At 42.8% G+C, this 20041-nt stretch overlaps 1 long non-coding RNA gene across 5 annotated transcripts in view; it reads right to left on the bottom strand.

Moving 5' to 3' along the window:
- The window catches only part of LOC141573323 (uncharacterized), a 170529-nt gene that overhangs the window by 9952 nt on the left and 140536 nt on the right, over positions 1–20041 (bottom strand). For 2 of the 5 annotated variants that reach the window (XR_012509714.1, XR_012509712.1), the window contains one exon: positions 5456–18974. The exons of 1 other annotated variant lie outside the window; for it this stretch is intronic. This is a non-coding gene — a long non-coding RNA (uncharacterized LOC141573323). Of the gene's footprint in view, positions 1–5455; positions 18975–20041 lie in introns of those variants that run through there. 2 more of the 5 variants (XR_012509717.1, XR_012509715.1) reach the window with 2 other exon arrangements.

Raw genomic sequence — 20041 nt, 5'->3', positions numbered from 1 at the left:
GTGCATTGCATGGTTTACACAACCATATGTGGGAGCACTGTGTAATTTGCACAAGTAACTGTATAGTCACCGACCGTGTTGAGCGCTATGGGGAAAAGTTAAGTATGCTGGGAAGCCTTGCAAGTAGGAAGCTCAATCTAGTGTATGGATGGAAGGGACTGAAGAATATGTAAGAATGGCTAAGTGGGAGTGTGGGTGGGTCCAGCATGAGATGGAGAAGCAGCCAGCGAGGCTCTACTGATCTTCCGTTGCTACCATCATTTCACACACCTGCCACCGAGACTCCTAGCTGCACAGTCCAAACTGCTGCTGTAGCCCCAGCAGCCACAGCACCAGCTGCAGGCTGGTTTTGAAGGGTGGATAAATGTAGGAACAATACTGAGTCTCTGTGAGCAATGGGGACTGGAGGTACGTGGCCAAGTGCCCAGCAGAGCCTTTCCCATGCCTCAAGGTAGTGTGGTTTGACCCAATTCTACGCTGCGGTTGGGGGCACTCAGAAAAATGGGGCTGTTTATTTCCTTCCCAGCCCTCATGATGCAGTCACCACTGGGCGGGTGAGAAAGCATATTGGCCTTTTGTTGGGGATGTTGATTTGGTGCCCTCACGTCTCCATGGTGCGTCACAGCGCTGCTGAATTTACCATCATCCTTCCATTTGTATGCATCTTTCAGGCTGCTCACAGGATAAAATGGGCAACCTCAGCTATACGAGAGCAGCATAGGAAGGCTTGCTTTGTTCCAGGGGAGCACAGAGCTCCCGTAATTTCATTGCAAAATCAACGGCTGTGTCGTTAGTTAACAGCACTATGCTTGGGAGGAATTTGATTTTGTAGAATTAGTAATAGTGAAAAAAATAGGGTCTGTTTCTCAATGATTCTGGTCTTGATGGCGCCTCCTCCCGTGGTGGGATGGGGACACTGTTCCCCGGGGAAGTGCGCAGCATGGGAGGAAGGCCATGGGGTGGGGCGGTCTGGTAAGAGAAACAGAGCACGCTGACTGTGCACAGTAGGTCTGCAGGCCCAGGAGAGGCCTGGTCGGTGTGAGGAAGGTGGCGTCTGTGCCATGCACAGGCCATGCTCACCTATCTGCTGGGCGGCTCTGCTTCCTTCTGCCCTTCTGGGGGAGGGATTCTGGATTCTGGTGAGCTTTACTTATTCATGAAGATGAAAAGGCAGGTTTTAAAGAACCAATACTCGTGCACTGGAGGGCTAGGGGAGGGCAGCAGCTCACGTGGCGTGCAGAGGGACACGCACTGGTGTTCCAGCCAGGACCAGCACCGCCATCCAACAAGGCTGAGTGCAGAAGAGCAGATACGAAGATGCTCATAACTGGAGTGGGCGGGAGGGGAACGTGTGGCAGCTTCATGGTTCTAGGGCACTGGCGTGGCTGAGAGCAGGACTAGGGGGAAGAGACTGGCAAACGCGGGATGGAGGCAGAGTTTCAGAGGTGGGGCTCCGAGGCCACCCAGGAACCAAAGGAAACACAGGCTAAAGCTGCTGATCAAGAGGTCAGGGCCGAGACCCAGCTCCGCTGGGCCTTCACAGGCAAGGCTGAGAGGGAGGAGTGGGGAGGAGCGTGGTCTGGGGACCAAGAAGAGGCACCTAGGAGGCCTGGGGTCTGTGGGGCTGGGGCAGGCACTGTCTCTCCAGAGCCTCTGCACCTTGCCTGCAAAATGAAGTTGTGTAAACAAGAGCGATTCTCAGTGTAGTGCGTCTATACAGAGGTGTCCACAGTGTAACTAGAGAAGGGCCAAGCTCCCTGAGTGCTGCAGACCCTCAGGCCTCCCTGCTGTGAGCTGAAGGGCCTGTGGACACACCTTCCTGGGGAAAGAGGAAAGACCGACCCTGTTCACTCGTCCCTTTTTTGAGAAAACACCAGGCAGTCAGCGGCATTATGTTCACACCAGGAGGGTCTGAGGAACACGTGCTCACTGCCCTTTAAGAACTTGCAGAAGGGGTTGCTGAGTGAAGGTGACAAGAGTGCTAAGGGGTCAGACTTCCACTTATAAGATGTGTAGGTCCTGGCGCTGTCATGTGAGCATGGTGACTGTCGGTAACTTTATTTATATATGAAAGCTGCTAAGCGAGTAGATCTTAAAAGTTCTCATCACAAGGAAAGAATGTGTAACTGTGAGGTGATTAATGATAACTCATTGTGGTGACTATTTCACAGTATAGACGTATATTAAATCATTATGCCATACACCTTAAATTTATCCAGTGTTCTATGTCAATTATAGCTCAATAAACCTGGAAATAAAAAATAACTTTTAGAATAGTGGGAAGGATATAAAACCTCGGCTACAGCACAGCTGTGGGTCTGGGTTTCAGGGAGATCCGAGCAGGGCCTCACCGACCTTGTGCCCTGGAGGCGGGTGTCAGGGGGCTTCCAGGACACGAAGGAAAAGATGATGACATTTTAGTCTCTCAGTCAAGATCAAGGCCGTGTAACCATAGCAGGACAAGTGTGAAGCTGTATTTAGGGAAGAGGGCGGAGGGTGGTAGTGATGCCAGCTGTATGATCCCACAGGTGTAGTTGGGAATGACATGTGTGATGTTTATGTGATTTAAATTGTCTTTAAAAATGGTTAACTTTAATGTGACTAATGCTCATTAAAAAAATAAAACAAGTAGTAGTCTCATTGGGAGATACATTGTTATTCCTTTCTGTCGGTGCATTTATGGGGAGTTTGTTGATGATTTTCTGACTGTTCTGGTGTCCCAATCCTATACTAAATCTGTCAACCTGCAGTAACAGTAGTGGCCTGAATAAATGATCCCAGCTGCAGGAAAATGAAAATGGTAGGGAGTGTGTTTTGACAGTTTAACTACCTTCCAAATCAGAGCTGAAACAAAAATGGGGCTGCTTCAGTTGTGAGGACAAACTTCTGTCTGCCTGTTCTTGTGGGATGGGAGGGCCCGAGTGTTCATGTGTGTCTTGGCAGAAGTTCAGCTGTGTAATCTGTACAAACCATGACAGGTCAGTCTGAAAGGCCAGGTACCTAACACAGATATGGCTTTCACCTCCATCCTCCCCCTCCTCCCAAAGAAGCAGTAAAATAAGGGCCTTCTTCTTTATGGATAATCCTTGCAAGAGGAGACATGTGGGGTCGGGACTCCTGGCTCCCTTCCTGGGGCTGACCAGTGTGACCAGTCTTTTGTGTATCTTTCAAGAAATGATCCATGATTTTTCTAACATATGTGTAAGAAAGGGAGTCTTTTTAATACTGATAAAAATAACTTTGTACAATGAGGCTATAACTTGAATAAAATATTGAATAACTTCAAAGTATACAAAACAAACTTAGAAATAAGAGGAAAGTATGTGGAGACTGTAGGAGTGTCAATGCATTATTATTAATCTGATCAAAACATAACATGGAGTATTTAGAAAAGTTTATCAAATTTTACACTGAAGAGAATCTGAAAATGTGCAAGAGCAGTAATCACACACCGCGGGGTCTGGACTGCAGTGCTCTGGGCTCCATTTCTAACCTCACGCCTCTCTAGCACATCTTGGGAAAATGACTCGGTTTCTCTAAGCCTTAAGTACCTGAACTGTGAGACACTTTATTAGGGTGATTGCACATGGGATAATCCAATACCGTGCTCAGCACAGGGCCTGAGACAGCCTGAGTGAGTGGCAGTAATTGCTGCTACTAATACTAATGAAACTTGTCATTTTAAGGAATCTGTAAACAAGCAAATGAATCATCTGCACCCACTTGGAAATAAAGGATTCTCCCCTACATTATTCATTGAGTAAATGAAGGCTAGGAGTGAGGGAGGACTCTGTGGTCCCAGTCTGCTCCCACCCTCACTCTAGACCTGCTCACCCATCTTCCCACCTAGATGAACAACAGTGCTGGTCTCCCCGGCAGGGGCCAGAGTCTCATAGGCATCTTCCCATTTTATCCCACCTCCACCTCCACTGCTGCCACATTTTATTCAGATTTTATTCACAAAGCCTCCTAACTTGCTTCCCACATCCCCTGCTTTGGTCTATTTCCAGAAAAGTAACCAGAGGAAACACAGAAGTCAGACACAGTTCACTGTCAGGAGTCCTTACAGGGACCAAAAGTCCTGTTACAGCTCCGGCATTTCCCTCTCCTGCTCTGCTGTTCCCACCCACCGTCCCCACTGTCCTCTTCCCCCTCATCCCATGCCTGATGCATACCGACCTTTTGATTTCCTCAAAACCTCCCGGCTGACAGGCTGGGATTTCAAAATGTAGAATAGACAAACAAGATTATACTGTATGGCACAGGGAAATATATACAAGATCTTGTGGTAGCTCACAGCAAAAGAAAATGTGACAATGAATATATGTATGTTCATGTATAACTGAAAAATTGTGCTCTACACTGGAATTTGACACAACATTGTAAAATGACTATTAATCAATTTAAAAATGTTTAAAAAAAAAAAAAAAAAAACCTCCAGGCTGCCAAGTTGGTGCCTTCAGCACTGTGATTTCTTCCGCCTGAAAGGCCCACTCTCCATCTGTACCCACCTCCTCATGTACACATGGCTGCTCCTCCATCACCTGCTCCCCCGTGTGCACCTGGTTATTCCTCCATCACCTGCCCCCTCCGTGTGCACATGGCTGCCCCTGTCACTTATCCTCAGCAATATACTACATACTCTGGTTTTACCTTTCTGATTGTCTCTCTTAGCTGCAAGTACCATAGGACTTGAGATTTTCTATTTTTGTCATTGTTGTGTACTGAAGGCCATAATAGTGCTGGGAAATTGTTAGAATTCAATGTTTGTTTAATACACAAGTAAATGAAGTCTCAGTGAAAAATTAATAGAAAACCATGCAATGTAAGTAAGCTGATATTTAGGCAAATTCATAGCTGCCTTTCTTAAAAATTTAAAATAAGAAAATGAACTGACTTCTTAAAAGAGGTTAAAAAATCAATAAAATAAACTCACTGAAAGTGATGAGAAATAAATAGTAAAAGTATAAACTATTACGTAAAACAGAAAAATTGATTTGCAAAGCTAAAAGTTAGTGCTTGGTAAAAAGCAATAAAAGTACATAATATTGCCAGTTAACCCCAATAAATCTAGTTAATAAAGCAGAATAAAGATAAAATAAAATCATAAGTTAAAACATTACATATCTAATAACGATTAAGAATTACACTACATATTCCTGAAATGGAAAATCTTGGTAAGATAGGAAAGTATACATTATCAAAGATGCATTAGAGTATTTTTTTTAACATTTTTTACTGATTTATAATTATTTTACAATGTTGTGTCAAATTCCAGTGTTCAGCACAATTTTTCAGTCATTCATGGACATATACATACTCATTGTCACATTTTTTTCTCTGTGAGTTATCATAACATTTTGTGTATATTTCCCTGTGCTATACAGTGTAATCTTGTTTATCTATTCTACAATTTTGAAATCCCAGTCTATCCCTTCCCACCCTCCACCCCCCTGGTAACCACAAGTCTGTCTTCTCTGTCTGTGAGTCTATTTCTGTCTGTATTTACGCTTTGTTTTTGTTTGTTTGTTTGTTTTTGTTTTTGTTTTTTAGATTCCACTTATGAGCGATCTCATATGGTATTTTTCTTTCTCTTTCTGGCTTACTTCACTTAGAATGACATTCTCCAGGTCCATTCATGTTGCTGCAAATGGCATTATGTTGTCGCATTAGAGTATTAAAATTTTCAGTGGTCCAAAAAGCAAGCAAGAGTTTGAAGAAGTTTTCAAAGAATTAGCTTTCAGAATGGCTCCAAATTCATATGGTATTTTTGAAACTTTTAAGAAACAGTTCATTTCAATGCTGCATGAATTACTACAAAGTATAGAAAGTTATGGAAATCTACCTAATTTTTTGTAAAGCTACTGTAACTTGGAAACACTAAAATAAAAGTACATTGAATCATGTTTAATGGGCATAAATACAAAAATCCTGGGAAACTGAATTAAACTATGTCAAAGAAGTAAACACATGACCAAGCATTGATCTTCCTGCCAGAGCAAGCTGTGAACATTGCGCATTGTCTCAGCAAGCAGCGATCGGCAGAGAAACCTGGGAAGAAGGTGGTGTAGGAAGTACAAAGATTCTTCCCCCTCACCTCGACAAAAATGGCCCTGGCAGAGTCTGTCTGATGTAACTGTTTCAGAACTTGAAGTCTGTTGAAGACTTGCAAGGTCCAGGGTAAGGTCTGGAGGGTAGACTGCGGTAAACTTTGGTCAGTGTCAGCTCTTGGCACAGTAACAGCTACTCATGCCTCACCCCAGGCCACGTGGCAGGCGGCTGTGCACGTGATGCAGAGCACCTTGCAGCAGCCTGGGGGACAAAAAATGGCCAAAAAAACGAAATCAAAAACAAACCCAAAACCCTGTCCTCCAGACACCGGGGATGTGTGTTCTGATCACTGTCTGCCACTTCTGACTAGAGGCACAGCCACCGTTGTTGTGCCTCCCCACATTGTTGCAAGCCTCTCCCCATCCAGCTGAAGTGACCTCCAGGGGATTTAAATGCCCAGTGCCATTCCCCACACCCCTTTATTTTTCACTTTTTCCCCTTTTGGGAGCCAGACATTAAAGACTAGAACATTCAAAAACAACTGCATATGTAGGAAAAATTAGTAAGTGACTGCACATCCCCAAGGGAAAGGCTCAGAAAAGACCTGAGAAGACCTTTAGGTTATACCTCAGGCTTATCCTCTGCACAGAAATAGCCTACAATAGCCACAAACACCCAAAACAATAAACAAAAACAAAAACCAGCAAACACTGGGGGAGGGGAAGAATCTGATTTATAGAGTTAATCACATTATTCAATTCAAATGTCCTGTGATCAAAAAAAGATCATAAAGCATAGAAAGAAACAGGAAAAGATGGCTCATCCAAAGGAAAAGATTAAATAAACACTGTCCCTGTAAAAGATCTACAGCACATCTGCTAGACAGATCTTTAAAACAACTGTCTTAAAGATGCTCGAAGAGCTAAAGATGTGGAGAGAGTACAAACAAACAAAAAATCCAACCTATGAACAAAATAGAAATATCAATAAAGAGAAACTTTAAAAATTTATGAACAAATTCTGGAGGTGAAAAGCACAATAACTGAAGAATTCACTACATGGATTCAAAGGCAGATTTGAGCAGACAGAAGAAAGGATCAGCAAGGCTGAAGATAAGACAATGGAACTTACATAGTCTAAGGAATAGAACGAAAGAAGATTGAAAAAAAGTAAACAGAGCCTCATACATGTGGGACTTCATGAAGCAGACCAAGAGAGGTAGGCATCATGGTAACCTAAGAAGGAGAAAAGAGGAAAAAAGGAGAAGAGAATATTTTAAGAAATAATTGCTGAAAACTTTGAAACTTTGATGGAAGACATAAATATAAATATCCACTCCAAGTAAAAGGAACTTGGAGACCCACACCAGGACACATTATAACCAAATATTCAAAAGCCAAGCACAGAGAGAAAATCTTGAAAGTAGCAAGGAGAAGCAGGTCATCATGTACAAGGGATCCTCAACATGATTATGAGCAGATTTCTCATCAGAAATTCTGGAGGCCAGAAGTTAGTGAGACAGTATATTCAAGTAAAAGAAAAAAACGGTCAACCAAGAATCCTATATTTGGCAAACCTGTCCTTCAAAATTGAAGGAGGAGTGAAGAACTTCCCAGATAAACGAGAGTAAGGGAGTTTGTGACTAGTAGACCTTCCCTGCAAGAAATGCTCAAGGGAGTCCTGCAGGTGAAATGAAAGGACATTAGTAACTTGAAGAGAAATGGAGAAATGGAGATCTCAATAAAGGTAAACTCCTGGGCCCTTATAAAGCCAGTATTACTGTAGCAATATATTTTATTAAAGTATAGTATTGTTGTACTTTATTATTTGTTTTCCACATGATTTAAGAGACTAACACATGTAGAAGAATTACTAGTTTATGTTGTAGGGCACACAACATATGAAGATGTAACTTAGTGACATCAACTATTGAAAGGAGTGGGGGCAGAACTGTAAAGGAATTGTTTTTGTATGTTATTGATGTTAAGCTGGTATAAATTCAAATTACAGTCAGCCCTCTGTATCCACAGGTTCTACAAGAAAAAAGAAATTGTAGGCCATAGTCCTTAATCAACACTGATGCAAAAATCCTCAACAAAATACTAGCAAACAGGGTTCAGCATTTTAAAGGATTATACACAATGACCAAGTGGGTTTTATTCTTGGAATGCAAGGATGATCCAACATATAAAAATTGGTGAAAGTAATACATCCTGTCAGCAAAATAAAGGGGGGGGGGGGACACATGATTATCTCAAATGATGCAGAAAAAGCATTTGACAAAATGCAACACTCTTTCATGACAAAAGCACACAACAAGCTAGGAGTAGAAAGAAACGACCTCGTCATAATAAAAAGTGTACATGAAAAACTCACAGCTTACATCATATCCGACAGTGAAAGACTGAATGTTTTTTCTCAAAAATCAAGAACAAGGCAAGGATACCTCCTTTCACCATCTCTTCAACATAGTCTGGAAATTCTAGCCAAAGAAATTAAACAAGAAGAATAAAGACATCAAAATTAGAAAGGAAGAAGTCAAATTATCTCATTTGCAGATAATATGATCTTATATGTAGAAAAGCATAAGGATTCTATAAAACAAACAAAAATAATAAATGAATTCAGCAAAGTAGCAGGACACAAAATTAACACAAGAATCAGTTATGTTTCTATACGAACAATGAACAATCTGGGAAGGAAATTACAAAACTATTAATAAAAGCATCAAAAAGAACAAAATAATTAGGAATGAATTAACCAAGGAGGTGAAAGACTTGTACAGTGAAAACCACAAGACATTGCTGCAAGAAATCTTAAAAGACATAAATAAATGGAAACAGATTCTGTGTTCAGGAACTGAAAGTCAGTATCATTAAAATGTCAGAACCATCCAATGTGATCTACACATTTAATGCAAATCCAATTAAAAATCCCAATGACTTTTTTCCATACAGAAAAACCCATCCTAAAATTCATATGGAATCTCAAAGCACCCCAAATACATTTAAAATAATTACTAGTTTTTTTAATTACTAGTCAAAACAATCTTTAAAAAGTGGAGGACTCAAACTTCATGATTTCAAAACTTGTTATATAGCTACATTAGTCAAAACAGCCTGGTGAGGGCACAAAGGCAAATATACAGACCAACAGAATAGACCAGAGAACGCAATAATAAACTCTTGCATATATGATTAAATGTTATTTCAACAGGGGTACCAAGACCACTCCATGGGGAAAGGACAGCCTTTTCCATAAAGCATGCTGGGGAAACAATGTCCACATGCAAAAGGATGAAGTTGGACCCTCACCCAACACCATATGCAAAAGTTTACTTAAAATGGATCAAGGACCTAAAACAATAAAACTCTTAGGAAAAATCAAGGACAAAGTGTCACAATATTAGATTTGGCAGTGATTTCTTAGACAGGATACCAAAGGCATGAGTAACAAAATTTTTAAAATAGGCAAATTGGGCTTCATGAAAATTAAAAATTTTGTGCATCAGAGGACACTATGAATAGAGTGAAGAGGGTACTGCCATAGTAGGAGGAAATACTTGCAAATCATGTATTTGTTAATCAATTCATATCCAGACTAGAGTAATATCCAGACTAGAGAACTCTTAATGGAAAATCAAGCAACGCTATTCAAAAGTGGGCAAAGAATTGAATGCTTATTTCTCCAAAGAAGATATGAATGGCTACCAAGTACATGAAAAGATGCTTCACACCACTAATCATTAGGGAAATGCAAATCAAAACTATGAGATACCCACTTCACACACATTAAGATAGCTACTATCAAAAAGCGGAAAGCAAGTATTGGCAAGGATGGAGAAATTGGAATCTTTTTGCACTGTTGGTAGGAATGTAAAACAGTAGAGCCACTGTGGAAACATTATGGAAGTGCCTCAAAAAATTAAAAATAGAATTACCATACAATCCAGCAATTCTGCTTCTGGGTACCTACCCAGGAGAATCAAAAGCAGAGTCTTAAAGAGGTACTTGTACACTCGTGTTCATAGCAGCATTATTCCCAATTGCTAAAACATGGCCGTAAACAGGTATCCATCAGTGGGTGAATGGATAAGCAAATGTGGTATATACAAAGGAATATTATTCAGCCTTAAAAAGAAAGGAATTCTGATATCCTACAGCATGAATAAACTTTAAAGACATTGTGCTAATTGAAGTAAGCCAGTCAAAGACACGAATACTGTATGATTCCATTTATATGTGGTACTTAGAGTAGTCAGAATCATGACAGAAAATACAGTGCTGATTTCCTGGGTCTGGGGGAGGAGACTGCAGGGGTTACTTTTTAGTGGATGCAGATTTTCAGTTTTACAAGATGAAGAAAGCTACAGGGATGTATCATGGTGATGGTTGCACAACAAGGTAAATTTACCTAATTCCACTAAATTGTATACTTAAAAATGGTTAAGATGTTTATTTTTCAATTTTATGTTATATGTATTTTACAACAACAAAAATGTAAAGAAAAAAAAGGCAACAAGTTTCTCAGTAAATGCTGAAGAGGCTGTTGATAAAATTTAATATACATTCCTTACCACAACTCTTTCAAAACTAGTCAGGTAGTGTGAACTAGTAATGTAACTAGCAATGTAGGTCATTTTCTTAATATAATAAGACTTAGAGTGTATGTTCTTTGAATGTCTTTGAAGGCAAGGACCAAGTCCTCAGTGATATACCTTAGTGATGATATATCAATAGTGAACTATTAGAAAGAGTAGTTAAAAAAAAAAAAAAACCTCATTTATGATTGTCTCAAAAAGAATAAACCTAGGAATAAATTTAACTAAGGAAGTGAAAGACACATATATGACAAACTATAAGACACTGATGAAAGAAATCTAAGAAGACAGAAATAAAGGGAAAGATATTCCATGTTCACATATTGGAGGAATTAATGTTGTTAAAAACATTATCCAAAGCAACCTACAAATTCAACGCAATCCCTATCAAAATTCCAATGGCATTTTTCACACAACTAGAACAAATAATTCTAAAAGATCCCAAATAGCCAAAACAATCTTCAGAAAGAGGAACCACGCTGGAGGTGTCATGGTCTCTGATTACAAACCATACTACATACCTATAGTAATCAAAACATTACAGCACTGGCACAGAAACAGACATATAGATCAATGGAGCAGAGTGGAGAGCCCAGAAATAAACCCACACAAATATGGACAATTAATTTATGGCAGAGAACATACAGTTGAGAGGATGTTCTCTTCGATAAACGGAGTTAGGGAAACTGGCCAGCCACATGCAAAAGACCACTGTTATACACCATACACACTATTTTAACTCAAAATTGACTTGAATGTAAGGCCTGAAACCTGAAAGCTGGAAGAAATCATGTGTGGTAACCTCACTGACATCTGTCTAATGTTTTTGTGGCTCTGACTTCAAATGCAAGAGAAACAAAAGCAAAAATCAACAAATGGGACAACATCAAACTAAAAAGCTTCTGCACAGTGAAAGAAACTATCATCAAAACAAGGAGGCAGCCTACTGAACAGAAGGTATTTGTAAATTCTGTATCCAATAAGGGGTTAATATTTAAAATATACAAAAAACTCATAACTCAGCAACAAAAAGCAACCTGATTAAAAGTGGGCAGAGCAAACAACCCAATCAAAAAATGGGTGGAAGTTCCATAAACAATAAATACTGGAGAGATTGTGAAGAAAAGGGAACCCTCCTACAGGTTGGTGGGAATGTAGTTTGGTGCAGCCACTGTGGAGGACAGTATGGAGGTTCCTTAACCAAAAATAGACCTACCATATGATCCAGCAATCCCACTCCTGCGCATATATTTGTAGAAAACTCTAATTCAGAACAGACACATGCACCCCAGTGTTCATAGCAGCACTCTACAATAGCTAAGACATGGAAACAGCCTGAATGTCCATTGGCAGGTGACTGGATAAAGAAGTTGTGGTAAATATATATGATGGAATACTACTCAGCCATAAAAAGAATGAAATAATGGCATTTTCAGCAACATGAATGGACCTAGAGATTATCATAGTAAGTGAAGTTAGTTGGAAAGGAAGAAGAATACCATGTGAGATCACTCATGGAATCTAAAAAAAAGACACAAAGGAACTTATTTACAAAACAGAAACAGACTCACAGTTGTAGAAAACAAACATGGTTACTGAAGGGAAAGGGGGGTGGGAAGGGATAAACTGAGAGTTCAGTTTTTGCAGACACAAACTACCGTATATAAAATAGATACACAACAAGATCCTCCTGTAGAGCACAGGGAACTATAGTCAGTATCTTGTAATAGCCTATATTGAAAAAATATGAAAAGGGATATATACATATGTATAACTGAATCGCTCTGATGTACACCAGAAACTAACACAACTATAATTGTAAATTGACTATAATTCAATTAAAAAAAAAGATTTCCTGGACTATTACTTTAAAAAAAAATAAAGTAGGCAGAGGATCTCAGTAGACATTTTTCCAAAGAAGATATACAGATGGCCAGCAGGCACATGAAAAGATGTTAACCGTCACTAATTATCACTAATTATTAGGGAAATGCAAATCAAAACTACAGTGAGATATCACCTTACACCTGTTATTAACACTGGCTATTATTGAAAATACAAGAAATAACAAATGTTGGTGAGGATGTGTGGAAAAGGGAACCCTCCTGCACTGTTGATGGGAATGTAAATTGGTGCAGCCACTGTGGAAAACAGTGTGGAGATTTCTCAAAAATTGATAATAGAACTATCATATGTCTGAGCTGCTCCACTTCTCAGTTTTTAATCTAAAGAACATGAAAGCCCTAAATCCAAAAGGTATCTGCACCCTTATGTTCATTGCAACACTATTTACAATAGCCATAGCATGGGAACAACCTAAGTGCCCATCAGTGGATGAATGGATAAAGACATGGTGTATGTACACGGTGGGATACTACTCAGCTGTAAAAAAGAACGCAGTCCTGCCATTTGCGACAACATAGGAAGACCTTGAAGGTATTATTGCTAATTTAAATAAGTCAGACAGAGAAAGACAAATACTGTACGATCACACTCATGTAAAATCTAACAAAACAAATGAATAAACAAATAAAACAAAAACAAACTCATAGATGCAGAGAGCAGATTAATGGTTACCAGAGGGGAAGCGGTGTGGGCAAAACAGGTGAGGGTGTCAGCTACGCGGTGATGGATGGAAGCTAGGCCTGGGGCGAGCACTCTGGGGTGTGTAACATGTATCAAGCTGTGAGAGTGCTGTGTTGCTTGAACCTAAAATGTCCATCAGCTAATCTCAGGTTTAAGTCATTTGTTTATAACCTAATAAACATTCTCTGGGTTTGTTTTAATTTTTTTAAAAAAGCACAGTATATCAGTAGATGCTGAAAAGGCTGTTGATAAAACTCAACGTACATCTCTTATCAAAATGCAAAAGAAGTAATGTGCTGTAAACTGTACTATATCTAGCAATGTAAAGCTTTTTCTTAATACAATAAAAACTTAGAGCGTGTGTTTGTGGTCCTTGGACCAAGTACTCAATGATAATGCTGCATCCGACGTTACCAGCTATGCCTTTTGAATAGAAATACTTGGTAATTGTCAAATGAACTAACTTTGTACCCTAGACCTGCTGCCAACAACATATTTAGTGCAACGGTAAAAGTATTGCAGTTAAAATTAATATATTTATTATCAATATTTAACACCATCCTAGAAATCCTGGCTAAAGTATTAACAGGGAAATATTTAATCATTAGGAAACAAAAAAAACTATCTCTATTTGTAAAAAACATATTGCTATATCTCTACAAAAGATCCTGGAAGATGAACTGAAAAATAGCTTTAGTTACTGAGACAATTTAGCAAAATGAGTAGATACAACATAAAACCACATCAAACCAGAAGGCTTAGAGGAAAGAAGGGGCCAAGTGATGAAGGGGAGAAGCTTGTCTATTGATCACAAAAATGTTCTCCTCTGCAAGAATTAGTTCAGGTGTTTTGGCTGCAGGTAACACACAGCCCGATTGGGCCAGCCTGAAATTATTTTAAAGAGTTATTTCTTGTGACAAAAAGTCACAGGGATGGAGGCGCCTGGTTTTACCTCTTTGCTGAGCAGCATGCAGGAGCTCAGATCCCCTCCACCTGTCCACACTGCCACCTCCATGTGTCCTCGGCTGCAGGACAGACCCCCCAGGGCTTACAGATCCAACAGCATCCAGAGGAAGAAGAGTCCCCTTGAAAATTACGTAACATTTTTGGCCTTCAGCTTTTGAAACTGAAAATTGAGAATAAATAATATACGTCTCATACTGTTAGTGTAGGGCTTAACTGCTGGTTTTCTCCCTTACGTGGTACACTGTGGCACTGCTTCAGAGTTAGGCCATCTGAATGCTCTCCCCAAAACCAAGTCAGTTCTTATCTTGGAGTTTCATTTTCTCTCATTCATTTTTTTTTTTAAATTGTATTGGTGTATAGTAGATTTACAATGTTGTGTTAGTTTTGGTGTCCAGCTAAGTGATTCAGTTTTTTATATGTATATATGTATATGTATGTGTATATATATATATTCTTTTTCATTATGGTTTATTGCAGGATATTGAATATATTTCCCTGTGCTATACAGTAGGTCCTTGTTTATTTATTTTACATATAGTAGTTTGTATCTGCTAGTCCCAAACTCCTAATTTACCCCTCATCACCCCCTTTTCATTTTGGTAACTATATGTTTGTTTTCTGTCTGTGACTCTGTTTCTGTTTTGTAAATAAATTCATTTGTATCATATTTTAGATTCCACATATGGTATTTTTCTTCCTCTTTCTGGCTTACTTCACTTAGAATGATGATCTCCAGGACCATCCATGTTGCTGCAAATGGCATCATTTTATTCTTTTTTATGGCTGAGTAGTATTCCATTGTATAAATACACCACAACTTCTTTATCCAGTCCTCTGTTGAAGGACAGTCAGGTTGTTTCCATCCACGTCTTAGCTGTTGTAAATTGGGCTGCTATGAACATTGAAGTGCATGTATCTTTTCAAATTAGAGTTTTCTCCAAATATATGCCCAGGAGTGGGATTGCTGGATCATATGGTAAGTATATTTCTGGTTTCTTAAGGAACCTCCGTGCTGTTTCCATAGTGGCTGCACTAATTTACATTTCTACTGACAGTGTAAGAGGCTCCCTTTTCTCCACACCCTGTCCAGCATTTATTATTTGTAGACTTTTGATGATCATTCTGACCAATGTGAGGTGATACCTCATTGTTGTTTTGATTTGAATTTTTTCTAGTAATTAGCGATGTTGAGCATCTTTTCCTGTGCATGTGGGCCATCTGGATGTCTTCCGTCACTCATTTTTTAATCTCCATTTCAGTTTGTAAATCATTCTCTTTGGCAGAAGATAAGAAATGAGGTCTTTCTCTTGGCCATTTATTATATTTCTGAATCTTCTTTACTCCCCACGTGTACATTTTTAAAAAACTTTTTAATGTTTTGAACAGTGTCACTTATTTACTTAGGCTTTTGGGGGGGTAATTAGGTTAATTGATTTATTTATCCTTAGAGGAGGCGCTGGGAATTGATCCCAGGACCTCATGCACGCTAGGCATGTGCTCTGCCACTTGAGCTGTACCATCCCCCTCCACCGTGCGTACACATATAAGGTTCTTTTTGGTATTGTGTGGAGTCTGCACCAAGCTTCAGGTCCACTGGGCTTTATTTTACTTGATTCCATTCTGTGTGTGTTTCTGAGGACATCCCCACGTTCAGTTGGGTTAAGGATCAGTCGCCCTGGCTTGGTTTGGTACCTTTGGAGTTTTTGTTATCAGCAGGCTTGTTTCTGATTATGGCCTGGAGTTGAAATTACGATGTTAAAATGCCTTGGACTCCAGAGTCATGTGCCATAGAACCCTCGGTACATGTGGGGGGACATTTTTGGAATGATCTCTCTCCAGTCTGTGGCACATGGCTGTTCCTGCCTGGCCTTCTCTCTCTGTGGTTCTCACACGTGCGATGAAGTCTTTGTCCCTCCACCTCCCTAAAGGAGTCAGAACAGAAACACAGTTTCTCTTCTCCATGGGAGCCTGGATGGTCAGCCCGGTCAGTGTCTTGTCCAGGATTCCAGTTTAGCCAGATGAGCAAGTCCAGTGAACGCGTGTGACACGCTCACCTCGGTGCAGCCAGCGCCCCCAGGCCAGGAGCCTTTCCACTCAGCACAAGGGTGCAGCCTCCGTCCCTACCGCCCATCCCCTCAGCCACAGTCTGTCCAGCACGCTCCAGTCCTGTGTTTGTTCGCCTAAGGGTCTACGTTTCTGACAAGTACATAATTGATCCACCTCCTGTCTATTCTGTTTCTTTAATTTTCCAAATACCTCTCCATTTCCACGTTCAGATATTTTAATCCCATCCTTCCACTTCCCAGCACATCCACGAGTTGTGATGTTAACATAAAAATGCCAATTAAATCAGACGCACTTGGCATTGGTTTTGTTATTCTCCAGTGGGAGTGACCATGCTGCACAGATGTTCCAGACACGCCTGCGGCACGTCTCTGGTACCCAGACCACAGCCCCACCCCACCACCACTTGTGCTAGGGAGTTGGGGTCATCCCTTCTAATGCCTCTGTCCTCAGCGGTGAGGGTGGGGTTGGTGCAGGCTTGCTGGGCTGGTGCAGCCCGTGCCTCCTGTCACATCAGAAACAAGCATGTCTCAAGGAGCTGTCACGTGTGTCCGGCATAGTGTGGGAGAAGCAAAGTCTAGACCAGAATCCACCTTCATCCCGCATGTCACGTATTGATGGAGCTTCTGCCACAGTGCCCGGGGCTGCTCTGGGCTCCGAGGGTACCAGGCTCACTGAGATCCCATCCTCATGTGCAGGAAGCTCGAAGAGTAAGACGTCTTGCACGGTGGGACTCCAATATGTGTAATTTTTTCCTGGGTGCCAAGAGGACAGGGCACCTCATTCGACCAGGAGGTGGTGGTAGTCAGTGAGCTGTATTTCCTGGATTTGGTGATTCTGATCTGAGACTGGGAAGATAAATGGGGATGAGCTGGATGAGAGGCTGGGGGAGAAGGTGGTGTAGAGCCAGGCAAGGGCTTTCCTGGAGGACGGGGCTGTGTGTTGAATGCCCTCCCATCACAGCCAGAGCACGGCCAGGCTGGGAGCCATGGGGACCACCGCCCCCGTCGTGCAATCAGCTGATGTGTGGCAGGGCCAACACACCCAGACACAGCAGGCACCTGGGCTCAGGTAATGAGCAAAGGTGACACGGGGCTCCCAGCCACGTGGAGCTTCTCCACGAGGTGCAGGTGGCTAGAGAGCACCACAGCCCATGAGGGTGCCTGGCGACAGAAGGCCTTCAGCCGGATCAGGTGTGGTGGGGGCCAGCCAGCAGCCACGTGATACACCGCAGCCGCTTTGCCAAGACCTGGGGAGGCGCACCAACAAAACCACCAACAGAGAGCCGCGTGTACCTTGGAGCCAAGAAAACTGGAGCACAGGAAGTCCATTCAGAGAACTGAAAGCGGACCCTGGGTCCCGACTTAGCAAAAATCATCACCGGTCCCCCCACAAGCTTTCTGAGAACAGTTTGCTGAAGTATGATCTCCACTGCCACCCGCTGGGTTAGCAGTTACTCAGGGCGGATTACCTGTCTTCCAGGTGAGCCCAGTTCCCAGACAGGTAGACAACCTCCGGGGCCTAATGCCAGCGGGGTGGGCTGGTGCGCCCATGGACTCTCTGCCTGCCCTGGATGCTGCAGGAGGACACTCTTGTCCCAGGGAGAGGCTGTAAGTAGCCTTTGAATATGAGAGAAGAAATGGGGAGGAGAATGGGGGAGGGATTCTGCAGATGTCACTGAAGGATGGGGGACCAGCTCAGTGTGGAGGGTGAGGGGCCAGAAGAGGCCCACAGAGGAAAGACAGAGCTTCTGGTCTTACTAAGGGGTCCACCAAACAAGAGAGGGGGTGGGGGGAAGGGCAGGACCTGCGAGAGCCTGGGCAGGTCTGGGAGCCTTCAGTATGGAAGTAGCAGCAACCCCCACCCCGGAAGAGTGTGTGGGGACAGGGCACGGCTGGGGGGAGGGATGCAGCCGAGACCCACATTCAAGGCAGGAGACATGCAAAACATGGAGGTGGAGAAGAACGAAAGGACGCTTAGAGGAAGCAGGGACCAGTGAGGCAGGAGCTGTGGCACATCACAGATGGAGACGGCGAGTTTAAGGAGGGGGAGTTGTCAGCCATTGAACTTAAGCATCAGCACATCTCGCTGGAGTGGATACTGTTTTCATTCCCACAGCCCCAGGCTTGCTGTCCTTGCTCTGTGGGGTACGAGTGAGGAATCAGGATGGGCCACCGTGACTTTCCTAAGGATGGAGAAGCCGGGAGCGCCCAGGGATTCCCACGGGAAGCCCCGGCAGCCAGATGCAGGCCCCGGAGAGCCTGTGGACATGGATGCTGCCGCCGGGGTCTGACCACCCGCATGTGACCTCCGACCTCCTGCCCCACACTCCAGTTCTTGATGGAGTGAGACCACAAAGCACATTTGCTGTTTACACCCAAGGACACCTACATGGGTCCCCAAGTTCCTCTTCTTCCAGGTCATTTGTTTTGCATTTTCAACTTCACTTTCTCCCTTTGCTGTCCTGATAAGAGAGAACGGGGGCACCGACCTGGTCTGTAGAGCCCACTCGTGGTGACGCGTCCTGCCCCCTGTCCCCTCCGTGCTGTGGGCGGGCTGTGCCCGCCGCTGGGAGCCAGTCCTGCTCTGGCGCATGAAGTCCTGTCCAGTCGGTGGCCGGGAGCGAACAGGGAGCAGGTCTATGAGTGTTTTTCCTCTGCAATGTAGCTGATTTCTCTTTTTCATTCTTTTGATAGCGTCCTGTTTCCTGTGTTTGCAAAATAAAAACAAATTTGAGCACGTGCTTTGACTGTTTTGTTGGGAAGTGGGAAGAGGGTAGAGAGGAAGTTTCAAATAAGGAAGCGGGACCCTGAGTTCAGCCGGGCAGGGGTGGAGCAGGGTGTGTGATGCACCCAATCTCAGGAGAACTGGAAATCAGATGCTTTCAAAGAATAGAAGGCACTTTTGGTTCATCAACACATCTTTCAAATCTAGCTAAGGAAAAAATTACCCGGAGTGAGTAGGAAGCAGAGGCATGAATCCTGTGAACTTGCAGCTAAGACTGACATTAGTGGCTGGGGCCTGGACGTGCTTTCCAGAGGTAGATGGGCCTTGATTTTAAAATCCAGCGCTATTTGGTTAGAAACGATTTCTCTCATGGACCCATAGCTGCTCCAATTATGCTGTTTTAGATGAATCACTAATTGAGATAATGTTTATAAAGAAGCGTTTTATCATTTACTGTCTTAAAATGGGACAGGAAATAAGCCAGAGGAGGTCAGGTGGCCCCTGGTGGGCAACTCAGAGCCAATTCACATGCCTCCCCTGGACATGGCCCCTGGTCCTCGGCCTCCCCCAGTGAAAAGGGGGCAGGTCACTTACCGAATCAGAGATCAAGACCTGAGATGGCAAAGTGGGTGTTTATTTTATCTGCCCCACCCAAATTTCACTGAACTCCAAGAAGTCCGTAATAGCTCTCAAGGCAAAAAAAAGGGCAAGAACAGGAAGTGTGAGTCATTTCTGAACTAGAAGATGGCAGGTAGCATTGATTGAGGAAGCTGAAAATGTGTGGAGAAGGGGGCTGGGGAGGTGGGAGCTGGTGGGGAGACCCCGGGGCCCAGCAGGTGAGCGAGCAGGAGTGGCCGTGGGCGGGTGCCAAGGTGGTGGGCTGACAGCTGTTCTGGACGATGGTGGGGCCAGGGTGGGGTCCGGGCTCTGTCCTGCCCCCATATCAGTGGGGTGGTGGGCGGTGGGAGTCCGTGACCCCGAGCCCACTTTCTCACAAAGACGGTGCTCCGCATGGTGAGGTGCTGGGAGGTGGGCTGTTGGCATCAG

This window comes from Camelus bactrianus, chromosome 1, assembly GCF_048773025.1.
Source record: "Camelus bactrianus isolate YW-2024 breed Bactrian camel chromosome 1, ASM4877302v1, whole genome shotgun sequence".
NCBI lineage: Eukaryota > Metazoa > Chordata > Mammalia > Artiodactyla > Camelidae > Camelus > Camelus bactrianus.
The sequence above is the reverse complement of the archived record's forward strand: the minus strand, read 5'-3'. Positions and strand labels throughout refer to the sequence as shown.